Source organism: Hemitrygon akajei, chromosome 6 (assembly GCF_048418815.1).
Source record: "Hemitrygon akajei chromosome 6, sHemAka1.3, whole genome shotgun sequence".
NCBI lineage: Eukaryota > Metazoa > Chordata > Chondrichthyes > Myliobatiformes > Dasyatidae > Hemitrygon > Hemitrygon akajei.
The window spans coordinates 185,451,505-185,466,019 of NC_133129.1; the positions used below are offsets into that span (position 1 = coordinate 185,451,505).

Here is a 14,515-nt window from a genome sequence, read left to right on the forward strand (position 1 = left end):
TATCTAAGAGTCTCTTGAATGTCCCTAATGTATCTGCCTCTACCACCACCCCTGGCAGTGTGTTCTGCACACCCACCACTCTCAGTGTGAAAAGAAAACTACCTACCTCTGACATCACCCTGTACTTTCCTCCAATCATTTTAAAATTGTGTCCCCTTGGATTAACCATTTCTGCCCTGGGGAAAAAGTCTCTGTCTACTCACTCGATCTATGCCTTTTATCATCTAATACATCTCTATCAAGTCACCTCTCAGAATCAGAATCAGGTTTATTATCACCAGCATGTGTCGTGAAATTTGTTAACTTAGCAGCCGCAGTTCAATGCAACACATGATATGGACGAAAGAAGAAAAATAATAATAAATAATTAAATTAATTACAGTATACATATATTGAATAGATTATAAATCGTGCAAAAACAGATATATTTGTAACACTTACCCAACAGGCTGGTATATGTCTAGGGGAAAAGGAGATCCAGCCACTCACCAACCCCACCTCCCGTACGCGCAGGTGCTGTGAGAATCAAGTTTATGCCGTGCGTACACACACAATATCAAACTCACACCAGATACCGTTATGGAATACACTTTAAAGATTTTACTAAAACTAAAAGAGTACTATGCAATACAACATATATGAAGGAAAAGAAAATAAAGTAAAAGGCGCCACCTTATCAAAGTTCAGTCAGTTTAGTGCACATTGTTGGAGCTCCACCATCGAACCATTCGACCCCTCGTCACTTTCCTCCGACCTCCACGTCCTTGCACCTGGGACCACCCTAGTGGTCGACCGAGCAGTGCAGCGCATGTCCACCTTCCTCGGCATCTTCTTCCCGACTCCCACGAAAACCCCCAAGCTCCCAGCCTCACAAGACAAAATAACATTCCCCCATTGGTTAACAAATGAATACAATCCCGATATCAGCAAGTCTAAAGCTAAACAACTGCGAGAGAAAGCACTTATCATACTCTTCCTACTCTTTCCTACTCTTAACAAAACAAAGAAGCCATTTTGATTAACATACACAGTACATTGTACATATTAAAAAGGTGGGGTAGTGTTCACAGGTTCAATGTTCACTCAGGAATCAGACAGCAGAGGGGACAGGGAGGGAAGCAGAGGAGGTGGGGGCGTGGCACTGCTGATGAGAGACAGTGTCACAGCTGCAGAAAAGGAGGACGCCATGGAGGGATTGTCTACAGAGTCTCTGTGGGTGGAGGTTAGGAACAGGAAGGGGTCAATAAATCTACTGAGTGTTCTTTATAGACTACCCAATAGTAACAGGGGCATCGAGGAACAGATAGGGGGACAGATTCTGGAACGGTGTAATAATAACAGGGTTGTCGTGATGGGAGATTTTAATTTCCCAAATATCAATTGGTATCTCCCTAGAGCAAGGGGTTTAGATGGGATGGAGTTTGTTAGGTGTGTTCAGGAAAGTTTTCTGACAGAATATGTAGATAAGCCTACAAGAGGAGAGGCTGTACTTGATCTGGTATGGGGAACTGGAACTGGTTAGGTGTCAGGTCTCTCAGCTTTTTGGAGATAGTGATCACAATTCTATTTCCTTTTCCATTGGAGAGGGATAGGAACAGACAAGTTAGGAAAGTGTTTAATTGGAGTAAGGGGAAATATGAAGCTATCAGGCAGGAAGCATAAATTGGGAGCAGTTGCTCTCAAGGAAATGTACAGCAGAAATGTGGCAAATGTTCATGAGATATTTGCGTGACATTCTGCATAGGTACACTCCAACAAGACAGGGAAAGGATGGTAGGGTACAGGAACATGTTGTACAAAGGCTGTTGAAAATTTAGTCAAGAAGAAAAGAAAAGCTCATGAAAGGTTCAAAAAACTAGGTAATGATAGAGATCTGGAAAATTATAAAGCTAGCAGGAAGGAGTTTAAGAATGAAATTAGGAGTGCCAGAAGGCCTTGGCGAGCAGGATTAAGGAAAACTCCAAGGCATTCTACAAGTATGTGAAGAGCAAGAGGATAAGACATGAGAGAATAGGACCAATCAAGTGTGACAGTGGAAAAGTGTGTATGGAACTGGAGAAGGTAGCAGAGGTACTTAATGAATACTTTGCTTCAATATTCACTACGGAAAAGGACTTTGGCGATTGTAGTGATGACTTACAGTGGAGCAAAAAGCTTGAGCATATAGACATTAAGAAAGAGGATGTGCTGGAGTTTTTGGAAAGTGTCCAGTTGGATAAATCGCCGGAACCAGACGAGATATACCCCAGGCTACTGTGGGAGGTGAGGGAAGAGATTGCTGAGCCTCTGACAATGATCTTTGCATCATCAATGGGGATGGGAAAAGTTTTGAAGGATTGAAGAGTTACAGATGTTCCCTTATTCAAGAAAGTGAGCAGAGATAGCCCAGGAAATTATAGATCAGTGAGTCCTACTTCAGTGGTGTGTAAGTTGATGGAGAAGATCCTGAGAGGTAGGATTTATGAACATTTGGAGAGGCATAATGTGCTTAGGAATAGTCAGCATAACTTTGTCAAGGGCAGGTTGTGCCTTACGAGCCTGATTGAATTTTTTGAGGATGGGACTAAACACATTGATGAAGGTAGAGCAGTAGATGTAGTGTATATGAATTTCAACAAGGCATTTGACAAGGTACCCCATGCAAGGCTTATAGAGAAAGTAAGGAGGCATGGGATCCAAGGGGACATTGCTTTGTGGATCCAGAACTGGCTTGCCCACAGAAGGCAAAGAGTGGTTGTAGACGGGTCATATTCTGCATGGAGGTTGGTGACCAGTGGTGTGCCTCAGTGATCTGTTCTGGGACCCCTTCTCTTCATGATTTTTGTAAATGACCTGGAAGTGGAGGGATGGGTTAGTTAATTTGCTGATGACACAAAGGTTAGGGGTGTTGCGGATAGTGTGGAGGGCTGTCAGAAGTTACAGCGGGACATCAATTGGATGCAAAACTGGGCTGTAAAGTGGCAGATGGAGTTCAACCCAGATAAGTTTGAGATGGTTCATTTTGGTAGGTCAAATATGATGGCAGAATATAGTATTAATGGTCAGACTTTTGGCAGTGTGGAGGATCAGAGGGATCTTGGGATCTGAGTCCATAGGACACTCAAAGCTACTGTGCAGGTTGTCTGTGTGGTTAAGAAGGCAGATGGTGTATTGCCTTCATCAACAGTAGGATTGAATTCAAGAGCTGAGAGGTAATGTTACAGCTGTATAGGACCCTGGTCAGACTCCACTTGGAGTACTGTGCTCAGTTCTGATCACCTCACTACAGGAAGGATGTGAAACCCATAGAAAGGGTGCAGAGGAGATGTACAAGGATGTTGCCTGGATTACGGAGCATGCCTTATGAGAATAGGTTGAGTGAACTCAGCCTTTTCTCCTTGGAGCAACAGAGGATGAGAGGTGACCTGATAGAGGTGTGTAAGATGATGAGAGGCATTGATCGTGTGGATAGTCATAGGCTTTTTCCCGGGGCTAGAATGGCTAGCAAGAGGGCACAGCTTTATTTTAAGGTGCTTGGAAGTAGGTACAGAGGAGATGTCAGGGGCAAGTTTTTATGCAGAGAGTGGTGAGTGCGTGAAATGGGCTGCCAGCAACGGTGGTGGAGGCAGATACAATAGGGTCTTTTAAGAGACTCCTGGATAGGTACATGGAGCTTAGAGAAATAGAGGGCTATGGGTAACCCTAGGTAATTTCTTAAATAAGTACATGTTCTGCACAGCATTGTGGGCCAAAGGGCCTGTAATGCGCTGTAGGTTTTCTATGTTTCCGTATTTTTCCAGCCCTTTACCACCCAGCTTCACCCCATCCACCTTCGCCCTCACCTATCAGCTGCCAGCTTGTCCTCCTCCCCTCCCTCACCTTATTCGGGTATCTTCTCCCTTCCTTTCCTGTCCTGATAAAGGGTCTCGGCCTGAAATGTTGATTGTTTATTCATTTCCATCGACACTAAGAATCAGGTTTAATGTCACTGGCTTACTGTATGCTGTGAAATTTGTGTTTCTGAGCTGCCTGGCCTGCTGAGTTCCTCCAGCATTGTGTGTGTGTTGCTTATTTATCTGACTCTGAGCTTGTCCTCAAAGAGAAACTGATTTTCCAGATGCAAAGTTAAACAAAGTTCCCTTTTCATGTTTTGACTGATTGGACCGGAGGCGGGAGAGGGGAGGGTGAGAAATGTATGGGACCATTGGAAAGGGAGGGGAGAGAGAGGGAGAAATGAGGGAGAATGGGATACAGGGAGAGAAAGGAGGAGATATGGAGGGCAGGAAGTGAGAGAGAGGTGGAGGGACTGAGAAAGAGACAGATGGAGAGAAACAAACAGAGAGAGACAGAAACTGTGTCAGAGAAAGTGATAGATCTGGAGAGAGACTGGCAGAGAGAGACAGAGAGAGGGAGTGAGTGAGGGAGAGAGAGAGAAGCAGTGTGAAATAAGGAGAACTTGAGGCAGAGAAAGACTATGGGAGAGAGTGAAAGAGCTGGGGAGAGGGAGACAGAGTGAAAGAGCTGGGGGAGAGAGAGAGGGGAGAGGGAGAGAGAGACAGAGAGTGAGAGAGCTGGGGAGAGAGAGAGGGAGAGAGAGAGAGAGAGAGAACAGGACCAGATGTAACATTGCCCTTAAATGGTAAAAGCTCCCAGGAGTGAGAGAGAGGCTGGGCTGAGAATAGCAGGAATTAGTCTGACAGTCCGTACTGAGCCTGTGAGTCTTTAGGGGGATCTATATAACGGGATCTGAGCATTGGGTCCTGACGACTGAGTAGAGTCCTTGTGTCTCCTGCCCCTGACCAGGTACAGTACCTTTGCCTTAAGTTTGTAAATAGCGGTCGGAGGAACGCTACACGCAGCAGCCTTTAAAGATCGCATCTCGCCTGTGTAATTAACTAACTGCATGCAATAGTCGAGCGAGCAGAGAGAGAGAGAGAGGCGATTTCTCATGTAGTTCTCTAACTGTGTTGTGATGTTGCGATTTACTGTGAGGCTATTGTAGCTCACCGCTGGCTGCCGGCAGTGAGTGTGAAAATAGAACTATCCCATCAGAGAGTTCTCCATTGATGCGCCGAATGGCCTAATTCTGCCCTTGTGTCTTATGGATACCAATTCCTTCTGACAACCGGGGAGACGTGCGGAGCATGTCTTCATTAGATGTGAATGTCTGGTCGGTCGCTTTCGTCCTCTCACCAGTACACTAAGGAGAGAGCTGCATTTCTGTAGCACCTTCCGCAGCCCCAGAACCACCCAAAGCAGCTGACAGCCAATGACAAACACAGGAGATTCTGCAGATGCTGGAAATCCAGAGCAACACACACACACAAAATGCTGGAGGAACTCAGCACGTCAGGCAGCATCTATGGAAATGAATTAACAGTCGGCGTTTCAGGCTGAGACCCTTCATCAGGTCTGGAAAGATAGAGAGAAGACAGAATAGGAAGGTGAAGCTGGGAGGTGAAAGTTGGAAAAGGTAAAGGGCTGGAGAAGAAGGAATCAGATAGGAGGGAGAGTGGACCATGGGAGACAGGGGAGGAGGAGGCACATCAGGGGGAGGTGATGGGCAGGTGAGGAGATGAGATAAGAGGTCAGAGGGGGAATTGAAAAAGATGGATGGGCAAGGGGAGAATTTGCCGGAAGTTGGAGAAATCCAATCACAAAGAGGAGAAAATCTGCAGATACTGGAACACACACAGAGGCAACACACAAAATGCTGGAGGAACCCAGCAGGCCAGGCAGCAGCTATGAAAAGAGTACAGATGATGTTTCGGGCTGTACTGGGCCTGAAATGTTGACAACTCTTTTCCATAGATACTGCCTGGCCTGCTGAGTTCCTCCAGCATTTTGTGTGTGTTGTTTGCAGAGGCTGGAGAAATTGATTTCAGCTAATGAAATGTTTTCAAAGTGTAACCTGTTGCCAATTTGTGCAGAACTCAGTCCCATAAATTGTAATCGGATAATCTGTTTCCGTGATTTTGATTAAGGGATTAACATTGACTGCAGGACCTAAGGAGGATCTTTGGTTTCTTAGTCACAGAGTTGTACAGTATGAAAACAGACCATTCAGCCCAACTGTTCCATGCTGACCAAGGTTCAGATTCAGAATCAGGGTCAATGTCATTGGTATGTGTGGTGAAATTTGCCATGGGTAAGGCCAAGGAATTGATTGTGGACTTCAGGAAGGGGAAGTCAAGGGAACACACACCAGTCCTCATCGAGGGATCAGCAGTGGAAAGGGTGAGCAGTTTCAAGTTCCTGGGTGTCAACATCTTTGAAGCTTTATCCTGGGCCCAACATATTGATGCAATTACAAAGAATGGCATGGCAGCAGCTATATTTCATCAGGAGTTTGAGGAGTCTTGATATGACATGAAAGGCTCACAAATTTCCAGGTGTCAACTGGTTGAGTAGTATTGCAGCAATAACCTTGCACTCAACATCAGTAAGGCCAAGTAATAGACTGTGAACTTAAGGAAGGGGAAGTCAAAGGAACACACACCAGTCCTCATCGAGGGACCATAAAAACATAGAAACATTGAAAACCTACAGCACAATACAGACCCTTCGGCCCACAATGCTGTGCCGAACATATATTTACTTTAGAAATTACCTAGGGTTACCATATCCCTCTATTTTCCTAAGCTTCACGTACCTATCCAGGAGTCTCTTAAAAGACCCTATCATCTCTGCCTCCACCACAGTCACCGGCAGCCCATTCCACGCACTCACCACTCTCTGCGTAAAAAACTTAACCCTGACATCTCCTCTGTACCTACTTCCAAGCACCTTAAAACTGTGCCCTCTCGTGTTAGCCATTTCAGCCCTGGGAAAAAGCCTCTGACTATCCACACATATCAATGCCTCTCATCATCTGAAATAACTCTGTCAGGTCACCTCTCATCCTTCATCGCTCCAAGGAGAAAAGGCCAAGTTTACTCAACATGTTTTCATAAGGCATGCTCCCCAATCCAGGCAACATCCTTGTAAATCTCCTCTGCGCCCTTTCTATGGTTTCCACATCCTTCCTGTAGTGAGGTGACCGGATTTGAGCAGAGTACTCCCAAGTATGTTTGACCAAGGTCCTATATAGCTGCAACATTACCTCTCGGCTCTTAAACTTAATCCCATGGTTGATGAAGGTCAATACACCGTATGCTTTCTTAACCACAGAGACAACCTGTGCAGCAGCTTTGAGCGTCCTATGGACTCGGACCCCATGATCCCTCTGATCCTCCACACTGCCAAGAGTCTTACCATTAATACTATATTCTACCATCATATTTGAGCTACTAAAATTAACCACTTCACACTTATCTGGGTTGAACTCAGCCCAGTTCTGCCACTTCTCAGCCCAGTTTTGCATCCTATCAATGTCCCGCTGTAATCTCTGATAGCCCTCCACACTATCCACAACACCTCCAACTTTTGTGTCAGAAGTGAAAATGTGGGTGGTTTCAAGTTCTTGTGTGTAAACATCTCTGAGGATCAGCCCAACATATTGATGCAATTACAAAGGAAGCACGACAGCAGCTACATTCCATTAGGAGACTTAATACATTGGCAAACTCTCGCAAGTTAAACTTGTCCCACTTGCCTGTGTTTGACCATATCTCTCCAATCCTTTTTTATCCGTGTACCTGTTCAGGTACCTTTTACATACAAAAGACTGGACTCAACAGCTCAGGCTGCAATATAGAGTCAACATTCTGGGTCTCATAGAAACATGGAAACATAGAAAACCTACAGCACAATACAGGCCCTTCGGCCCACAATGCTGTGCCGAACATGTACTTAATTAGAAATTACCTAAGGTTACCCATAGACCTCTATTTTTCTAAATTCCATGTACCTATCCAGGAGTCTCTTAAAAGACCCTATTGTATCCGCCTCCACCACCGTTGCCGACAGCCCATTCCATGCACTCACCACTCGCTGCGTAAAAATCTTACCCCTGACATCTCTGTACCTACTTCCAAGCACCTTAAAATTGTGCCCTCTTGTGATAGCCATTTCAGCCCTGGGAAAAAGTCTATGATTATCCACACGATCAATGCCTCTCATCATCTTTTACACCTCTATCAGGTCACTTCTCATCTTCTGCCGCTCCAAGGAGAAAAGGCTGAGTTCACTCAAACTATTCTCATAAGGCATGCTCCCCAATCCAGGCAACATCCTTGTAAATCTCCTCTGCACCCTTTCTATAGTTTACACATCCTTCCTGTAGTGAGGCGACCAGAACTGAGCAGAGTACTCCAAGTGGGGTCTGACTAGGGTCCTATATAGCTGTAACATTACCTCTCGGCTCTTAAACTCAATCCCATGGTTGATGAAGGGCAATGCACCGTGTGCCTTCTTAACCACACAGTCAACCTGTGCAGCAGCTTTGAGTGTCCTATGGACTCGGACCCCATGATCCCTCTGATCCTCCACACTGCCAAGAGTTTTACCATTAATACTATATTCTGCCATCATATTTGACCTACCAAAATGAACCACCTCACAGTTATCTGTGGTGAACTCCATCTCATAAAGGATCTTGGCCTGTAATGTTGACTGTTTATTCCTCTTCATAGATATGGCCTGACCTGCCAAGTTCCTCCAGCATCTTGCACATGTTTCTCTGGATTTCCAACATCTGCAGAATCTCCTGTGTTTATACTCTTTGCATGTTCTTGCACCCGCACCTGTATCAACCACTTGCTCTGGCAGCTCATTCCATACACTGACCACCCTCCGTGTGGAAACATTGCCAATCACATCTTATTAGATCTCTTCCCTTTCACCTTAAACTTCTACTCTCTTGTTGTTGATTCCCCATTCCTGAAAAAACAACTGAGCCCACTCACCCTGCCCCTGCCTCCCATGGTTTTCTACACCTGTATACCATCACCTCATACTTTCCTGCACTCCAAGAATCAGGAATGTTGGATTTCAAAACAAGATAATATGATTGCAATAATGCAGACAGTTTTGTTCCAAATACATCAGTACCTGTTGTGACATTGGAATATTGAGCCAGCACCTCACTCTGTAATGGACACTCATTTAAGCCTGTCCTTCTGAATTGTATCGGTCAGCATTCCCCCTAGTAAATTACCTACTGTGGATTTTAAGTTTCTTTAGAAATAAGGAACTAATGTGTTCAATGGAGAGGTGAAGGGGCCCACGTTTAGTGCCTTGGCCTGGGCCTTGGTAAGTCACTAAGGACACCTCTAGATGTTTGTGCTGTAGACTCTGGAGAGGATTATGAACCCACATTTTATTGAAACCTAGTAAGCTCAAACATGATCCTTACAGTGAGGAATTCATTTTAAGTTGCAGAGTTAATGATTAAAGATTAGTTTTAATTTATCTTATGTATATTGAAACATACAGTGAAATGTGTTGTTTGTGTCAATGACCAACACAGTCCAAGAATGTGCTGGGGGCAGCCTACAAGTGTAACCGTGCTTCCGGCACCAACATAGCATGCCCATAAGCTGCTGTCCCGTACGCATTTGGAATGTGGGAGGAAACCGGAGCACCCGGAGGAAATGCACATGGTCACAGGAAGAACGTACAAACTCCTTACAGACAGCAGAGGGAATTGAACCCTGACTGGAGATGACTGGACTGGCACGGTGAGGTGTTGTCCTACCCAGTACACTACCATGCCGTCCCTGGAGAGTGAGCGGTATTAGGTGAAATTCTTTTGTATTAACATTGCTCAGTTGGGTGACCACAGGTTAATTCAGAGTTCAGTGCATTGTAGATCCTACCTTCTGAAAGCAAACAGCAGTAACCTCTCTCTCTCTCTGCACTTAGCTGAAAGAAGGTGCCAGCTCACTGCAGCAACATCACAGGGAGAGGAAATTGTTGCTGTTAGCTGCCATTTGCTTTCAGATGACGGGGTCTCTAATGTCTGCGGGCTTCCTTCATGACCATATTGCACAGGAAAGACGTTGACACTTTGGAGGGGGCTCAGGAGAGACTCACCAGAATGTTGCTTGCATTAAAGAGCACGTGCTATCACGAGAGGTTGGACAAACTTGGGTTGCTTTTTCTAGAGTGGCAGAGGCTGAGGGGAGACCTGATACAGGTCTTTAAGATTATGGCAGGCACAGACGGAGTAGCATAAGACAATAAGACATTAGGCCATTCAGCCCATCGAGTCTGCTTCGCCATTCAACATGGCTGATCCTTCTTTCCTATCTCCTCCTCAACCCCAGTTCCCGGCCTTCTCCCCATAACTTTTGATGCCATGTCCAATCAAGAACCTATCAATCTCTGACTTAAATGCACCCAACGACTGGCCTCCACAGCTGCATGTGGCAACAAATTCCACAAATTCACCACCCTTGGGCTAAAGAAACTTCTCCACATCTCTGTTTTGACAGTATCTTTTTCCCAGGGTTGAAATGTCTAATACCAGAGGGTAGGCATTTAAGGTGAGAGGGGGTAAATTCAAAGGAGATGCGAGGGGCAAGTTTTTTACACTATGGTCAGTGTTTTCACTTAGACATAAAACATAGACAGTACAGCACAGGAACAGGCCCTTCGGCCCACAATGTTGTGCCATACCAATTAAATTAGTAATCAAATGTCCAACTAAACTAATCTTTTCTGCCGACGCAATGTCCATATCGTTTCATTTTCCTCACATTCATGCACCTATCTAAATGTATCCAATGTATCTGCCTCCACTACCACCCCAGGCAGGGCATTCCAGCATCCACCACCCTGTGTTTAAAAAAAACTTGCCCTCACAGCTCATTTGAACTTACTCCCTCTCTCCTTCAATGCCTGTCCTAATCACTAGAGTTTAGCAACACTCTAATCACTTTGCACTAGCATGCACTTAGTTTTGTGAAATTAGATTTTTAATTTATGTTTACCTGTGAGTGCCCCTGTGATGCTGCTGTTGTAAGTTTTCCATCGCACACGGACTGGTGCAGATGACGATAAACTCGGCGTTGACTGTGAGTCAGGGAGTCATACAGTGTTGTCAGAGACACCGCATGGACATCAATTAATCACCCTGAGAGTGCCGAGAATCCCACTCGAAAGTCAAAGTGGAGGGGCCCAACAAGTTCCAGCAACACAGAGTAAATCTTGTACTGAGGGGTGCAGAGAGTTATTCAGACAACATTTTATTGTGTAGTGTTATGGTGGTTAGTTTTATGAAACGTCCGTGCAGATGGGGTTTGTCAGCCATGGTTGGCAGCTCATCTAGGAGAAGGAAAACTCTGATTTTGAACTTACTCTGCCCTGCAGCTCTACCCAGTCATGGGGAAGGCTTCTGGGAAAAGTGCAGAGCTGAAGTCCCTGAGGTAGTCCTACATCTGAGTCCTGATGAGGGGTCTCGACCCAAAGCGTTGACAGTTTATTCCTTTCCATAGACGCTGCCTGACCTGCTGGGTTCCTCCAGCATTTTGTGTGTATCGCTCTAGATTTCCAGCATCTGCAGATTTTCTCAGGTTTGAGTTCAATGCTGACTAGCAACTCCTGAGATGCTGCCAGTGCCAAACTATTGGTTTCTGCTGTTCCTTTGGACCGTCAGTGTGTGGAGAGCAGAAGCCGGCTGCATGGGCAGCCGCTTGCTCTCCATATCATACTGCCCTGGCTTGTGCATCATGCAGACAGCTGGATTGCAACATCCACGGCCAACCCCGACTAGTGGAGGGGCCTCCTTTAAAGTTTGATGATAACTAAATAGTTAAGACAACTCGAGTGCTGAAAGGAATCTATTTATAAATGTCATTTTTAAACAATTTAGCGAGTTATTTCTGGGTAGGTTGTGAGTTTGGACTGCAGTGTGTGGGCATTTGAGGCTGTCTCAAAACTGCTGTGGATGTGTCCATCTTGAACCTCTTTAGTGCAACGTGTCAGGAAATGTAGAGGAGGCTTGACCCAAAAGCAGAGCAGCGGAGACGATTCAGAGGTGCACGATAAGTTTAATAATAAACTTCAGAATAACAAGCCACGAGGGGAGGGGCCACGAGGCCAAGCGAGAACAGATACAAAATTCACAGGTAATAAGGTTATTGAAGGCTATGCCTTGAAAAGGTGATGTCTCAGACAGGCACCATCCATCATTAAGGATCCCCATCGCCCATGCTCTCTTCTCATTGCTACCATCAGGGAGAAAGTATAGAGGCCTGAAGACACACACTCAACATTTCAGGAACAGCTTCTTCCCCTCCGCCATTGGGGTTGGATGCTGGTTACCAGTGGTGTTCCACAGGGGTCTGTGTTGGGGCTGCTTCTTTTTACGTTGTAGATCAATGATTTGGATTATGGAATAGATGGCTTTGTGGCTAAGTGTGCTGATGATACAAAGGTAGGTGGAGGGGCCGGTAGTGCTGAGGAAACAGAGAGTCTGCAGAGACTTGGATCGGTTGCAGGACAATGTACAATGACATGGCAAGCGCCACAGTAGCATAGCGGTCAACATAACACCATTACAGCGTAGGGCATTGCAGAGTTCGGAGTTCAATCCCAGTGCCGTCTGTAAGAATTCTCTGTACATCATCTCCATGGAATGCGTGGGTTTTCCGATGGTCATCTGGTTTTCTCCCACAGTCCAAAGATTACAGTCCTGGGTTAATTGGTTATTGTAAATTGTCCAGTGATTATGTCGGGGTTTGTCAGGGGTTGCTGAGGCGATGTGACTCGAAGGGCTAGGAAGCCTACTCAGCTGTGTCTCTAAAATTTTTTAAAATGGTGACATACAGTGTCTTTAAAAAGTACTCAATCCGGCACCCCCCAGAAGTTTTCATGTTTTATTGTTTCACAACACTGAATCACAGTGGATTTAATTTGGCTTTTTTGACACTGATCAACAGAAAAAACACTTTGGTGTCAAAGTTCGAAAAAAATTCTACAAATTGGTCTAAATTTATTACAAAGATAAAGCACAATATAATATTCACCCCCTTCAAGTCAGTATTTAGTAGATGCACCTTTAGCAGCAATTACAGCCTTGAGTCTGTGTGGATAGGTCTCTATCAGCTTTTGCACATCTGGACACTGCAATTTTTCCCCATTCCTTTTTGACAAAACTGCACAAGTTCTGTCAGATTGCTTGGGGATCATGAGTGAACAGCCTTATTTAAGTCCAGCCACAAATTCTCAATTGGGCTGAGGTCCGGACCCCGACTAGGACATTAACTTTGTTGGTTTTAGACCATTCCTGTGTAGCTTTGGCTTTATGCTTGGGATCATTGTCTTGCTGGAAAACAAATCTTCTCCCAAGTCAGAGTTCTCTTGCAGACTGCATCAGGTTTTCCTCCAGGATTTCCTTGTATTTTGCTGCATTCATTTTACTCTCTGCCTTCACCAGTCTTCCAGGGCCTGCTGCAGTGAAGCATCCCCACAGCATGATGCAGCCACCGCTATGCTTCACAGTAGGAATGGTGTGTTTTTGATTATGTGTGGTGTTTGGCAAACATAGCGTTTAGTCTGATGGCCAAAAAGCTCAGTTTTGGTTTAATCAGACCATAGAACTTTCTTTCAGTCAACTTCTGAGTTTCCCTCTTGCCTTCTGGCAAACTCTTGCTGAGATTTCATGTGAGGTTTTTTCAACAGTGGCTTTCTCTTTGCCACTCTCCCATAAAGCTGCGACTGGTGAAGCACCCAGGCAACAGTTGTTGTATGTGAGCCTCTCCCATCTCAGCCAATGAAGATTGTAACTCCTCCAGAGTTGTCACAGGTCTCTTGGTGGCCTCCCTCACTAGTCCCCTTCTTGCACGGTCACTCAGTTTTTGAGGACGGCCTGCTCTCGGCAGATTTACTGCTGTGCCATATTCTTTCCATTTTTTGATGATTGACTTAACTGACTTAACCAAGGGATATTCAGTGACTTGGAAATTTTCTTGTATCCATCTTCTAACTTGTTCTTTTCAATAATTTTTTTGTGGAGTTGCTTGGAGAGTTCTTTTGTCTTCATGGTGTAGTTTTTGCCAGGATACTGACTCACCAGCAGTTGAACTGTCCAGACACAGGAGTATTTTCACTACAAACAATTGAACACCTTGACTGCACACAGGTGATCTCCATTTAACTAATTATGTGACTTCTAAAACCAATTAGCTGCACCAGTGATGATTTGGTGTGTCATATTAAAGAGGTGAATACTTATGCAATCAATTATTTTGTGTTTTATGTTTGTAATTAATTTAGAACAATTTGTGGGGATCTGATTTAACAAAAGTCTTTTTCTGTTGATCAGTGTCGAAAAAAGCCAAATTAAATCTATTGTGATTCAGTATTAGAAAGATAGTAGCATAGAAAACCTACAGCACAATACAGGCCCTTCAGCCCACAAAGTTGTGCCGAAGATGTCCCTACGTTAGGAATTACTAGGCTTATCTATAGCCCTCTATTTTACTAAACTCCATGTACCGATCTAAAAGTCTCTTAAAAGACCCTATCGTATCCGCCTCCACCACCTTTGCTAGCAGCCCATTCCACACACTCACTACTCTCTGAGTAAAAAACTTACCCCTGACATCTCTTCTGTACCTACTCCCCGGCACCTTAAACTTGTGTCCTCTTG

At 44.9% G+C, this 14,515-nt stretch overlaps 1 protein-coding gene across 1 annotated transcript in view; it reads left to right on the forward strand.

Moving 5' to 3' along the window:
- The first annotated feature begins 4,626 nt into the window (after positions 1-4,626).
- mrvi1 (murine retrovirus integration site 1 homolog) overlaps positions 4,627-14,515 on the forward strand; it is a 253,637-nt gene continuing 243,748 nt past the window's right edge. The window contains exon 1 of the mRNA XM_073049956.1: positions 4,627-4,782. The gene's annotated coding sequence lies outside the window, so the exon portion shown is untranslated. The remainder of the gene's footprint in view (positions 4,783-14,515) is intronic.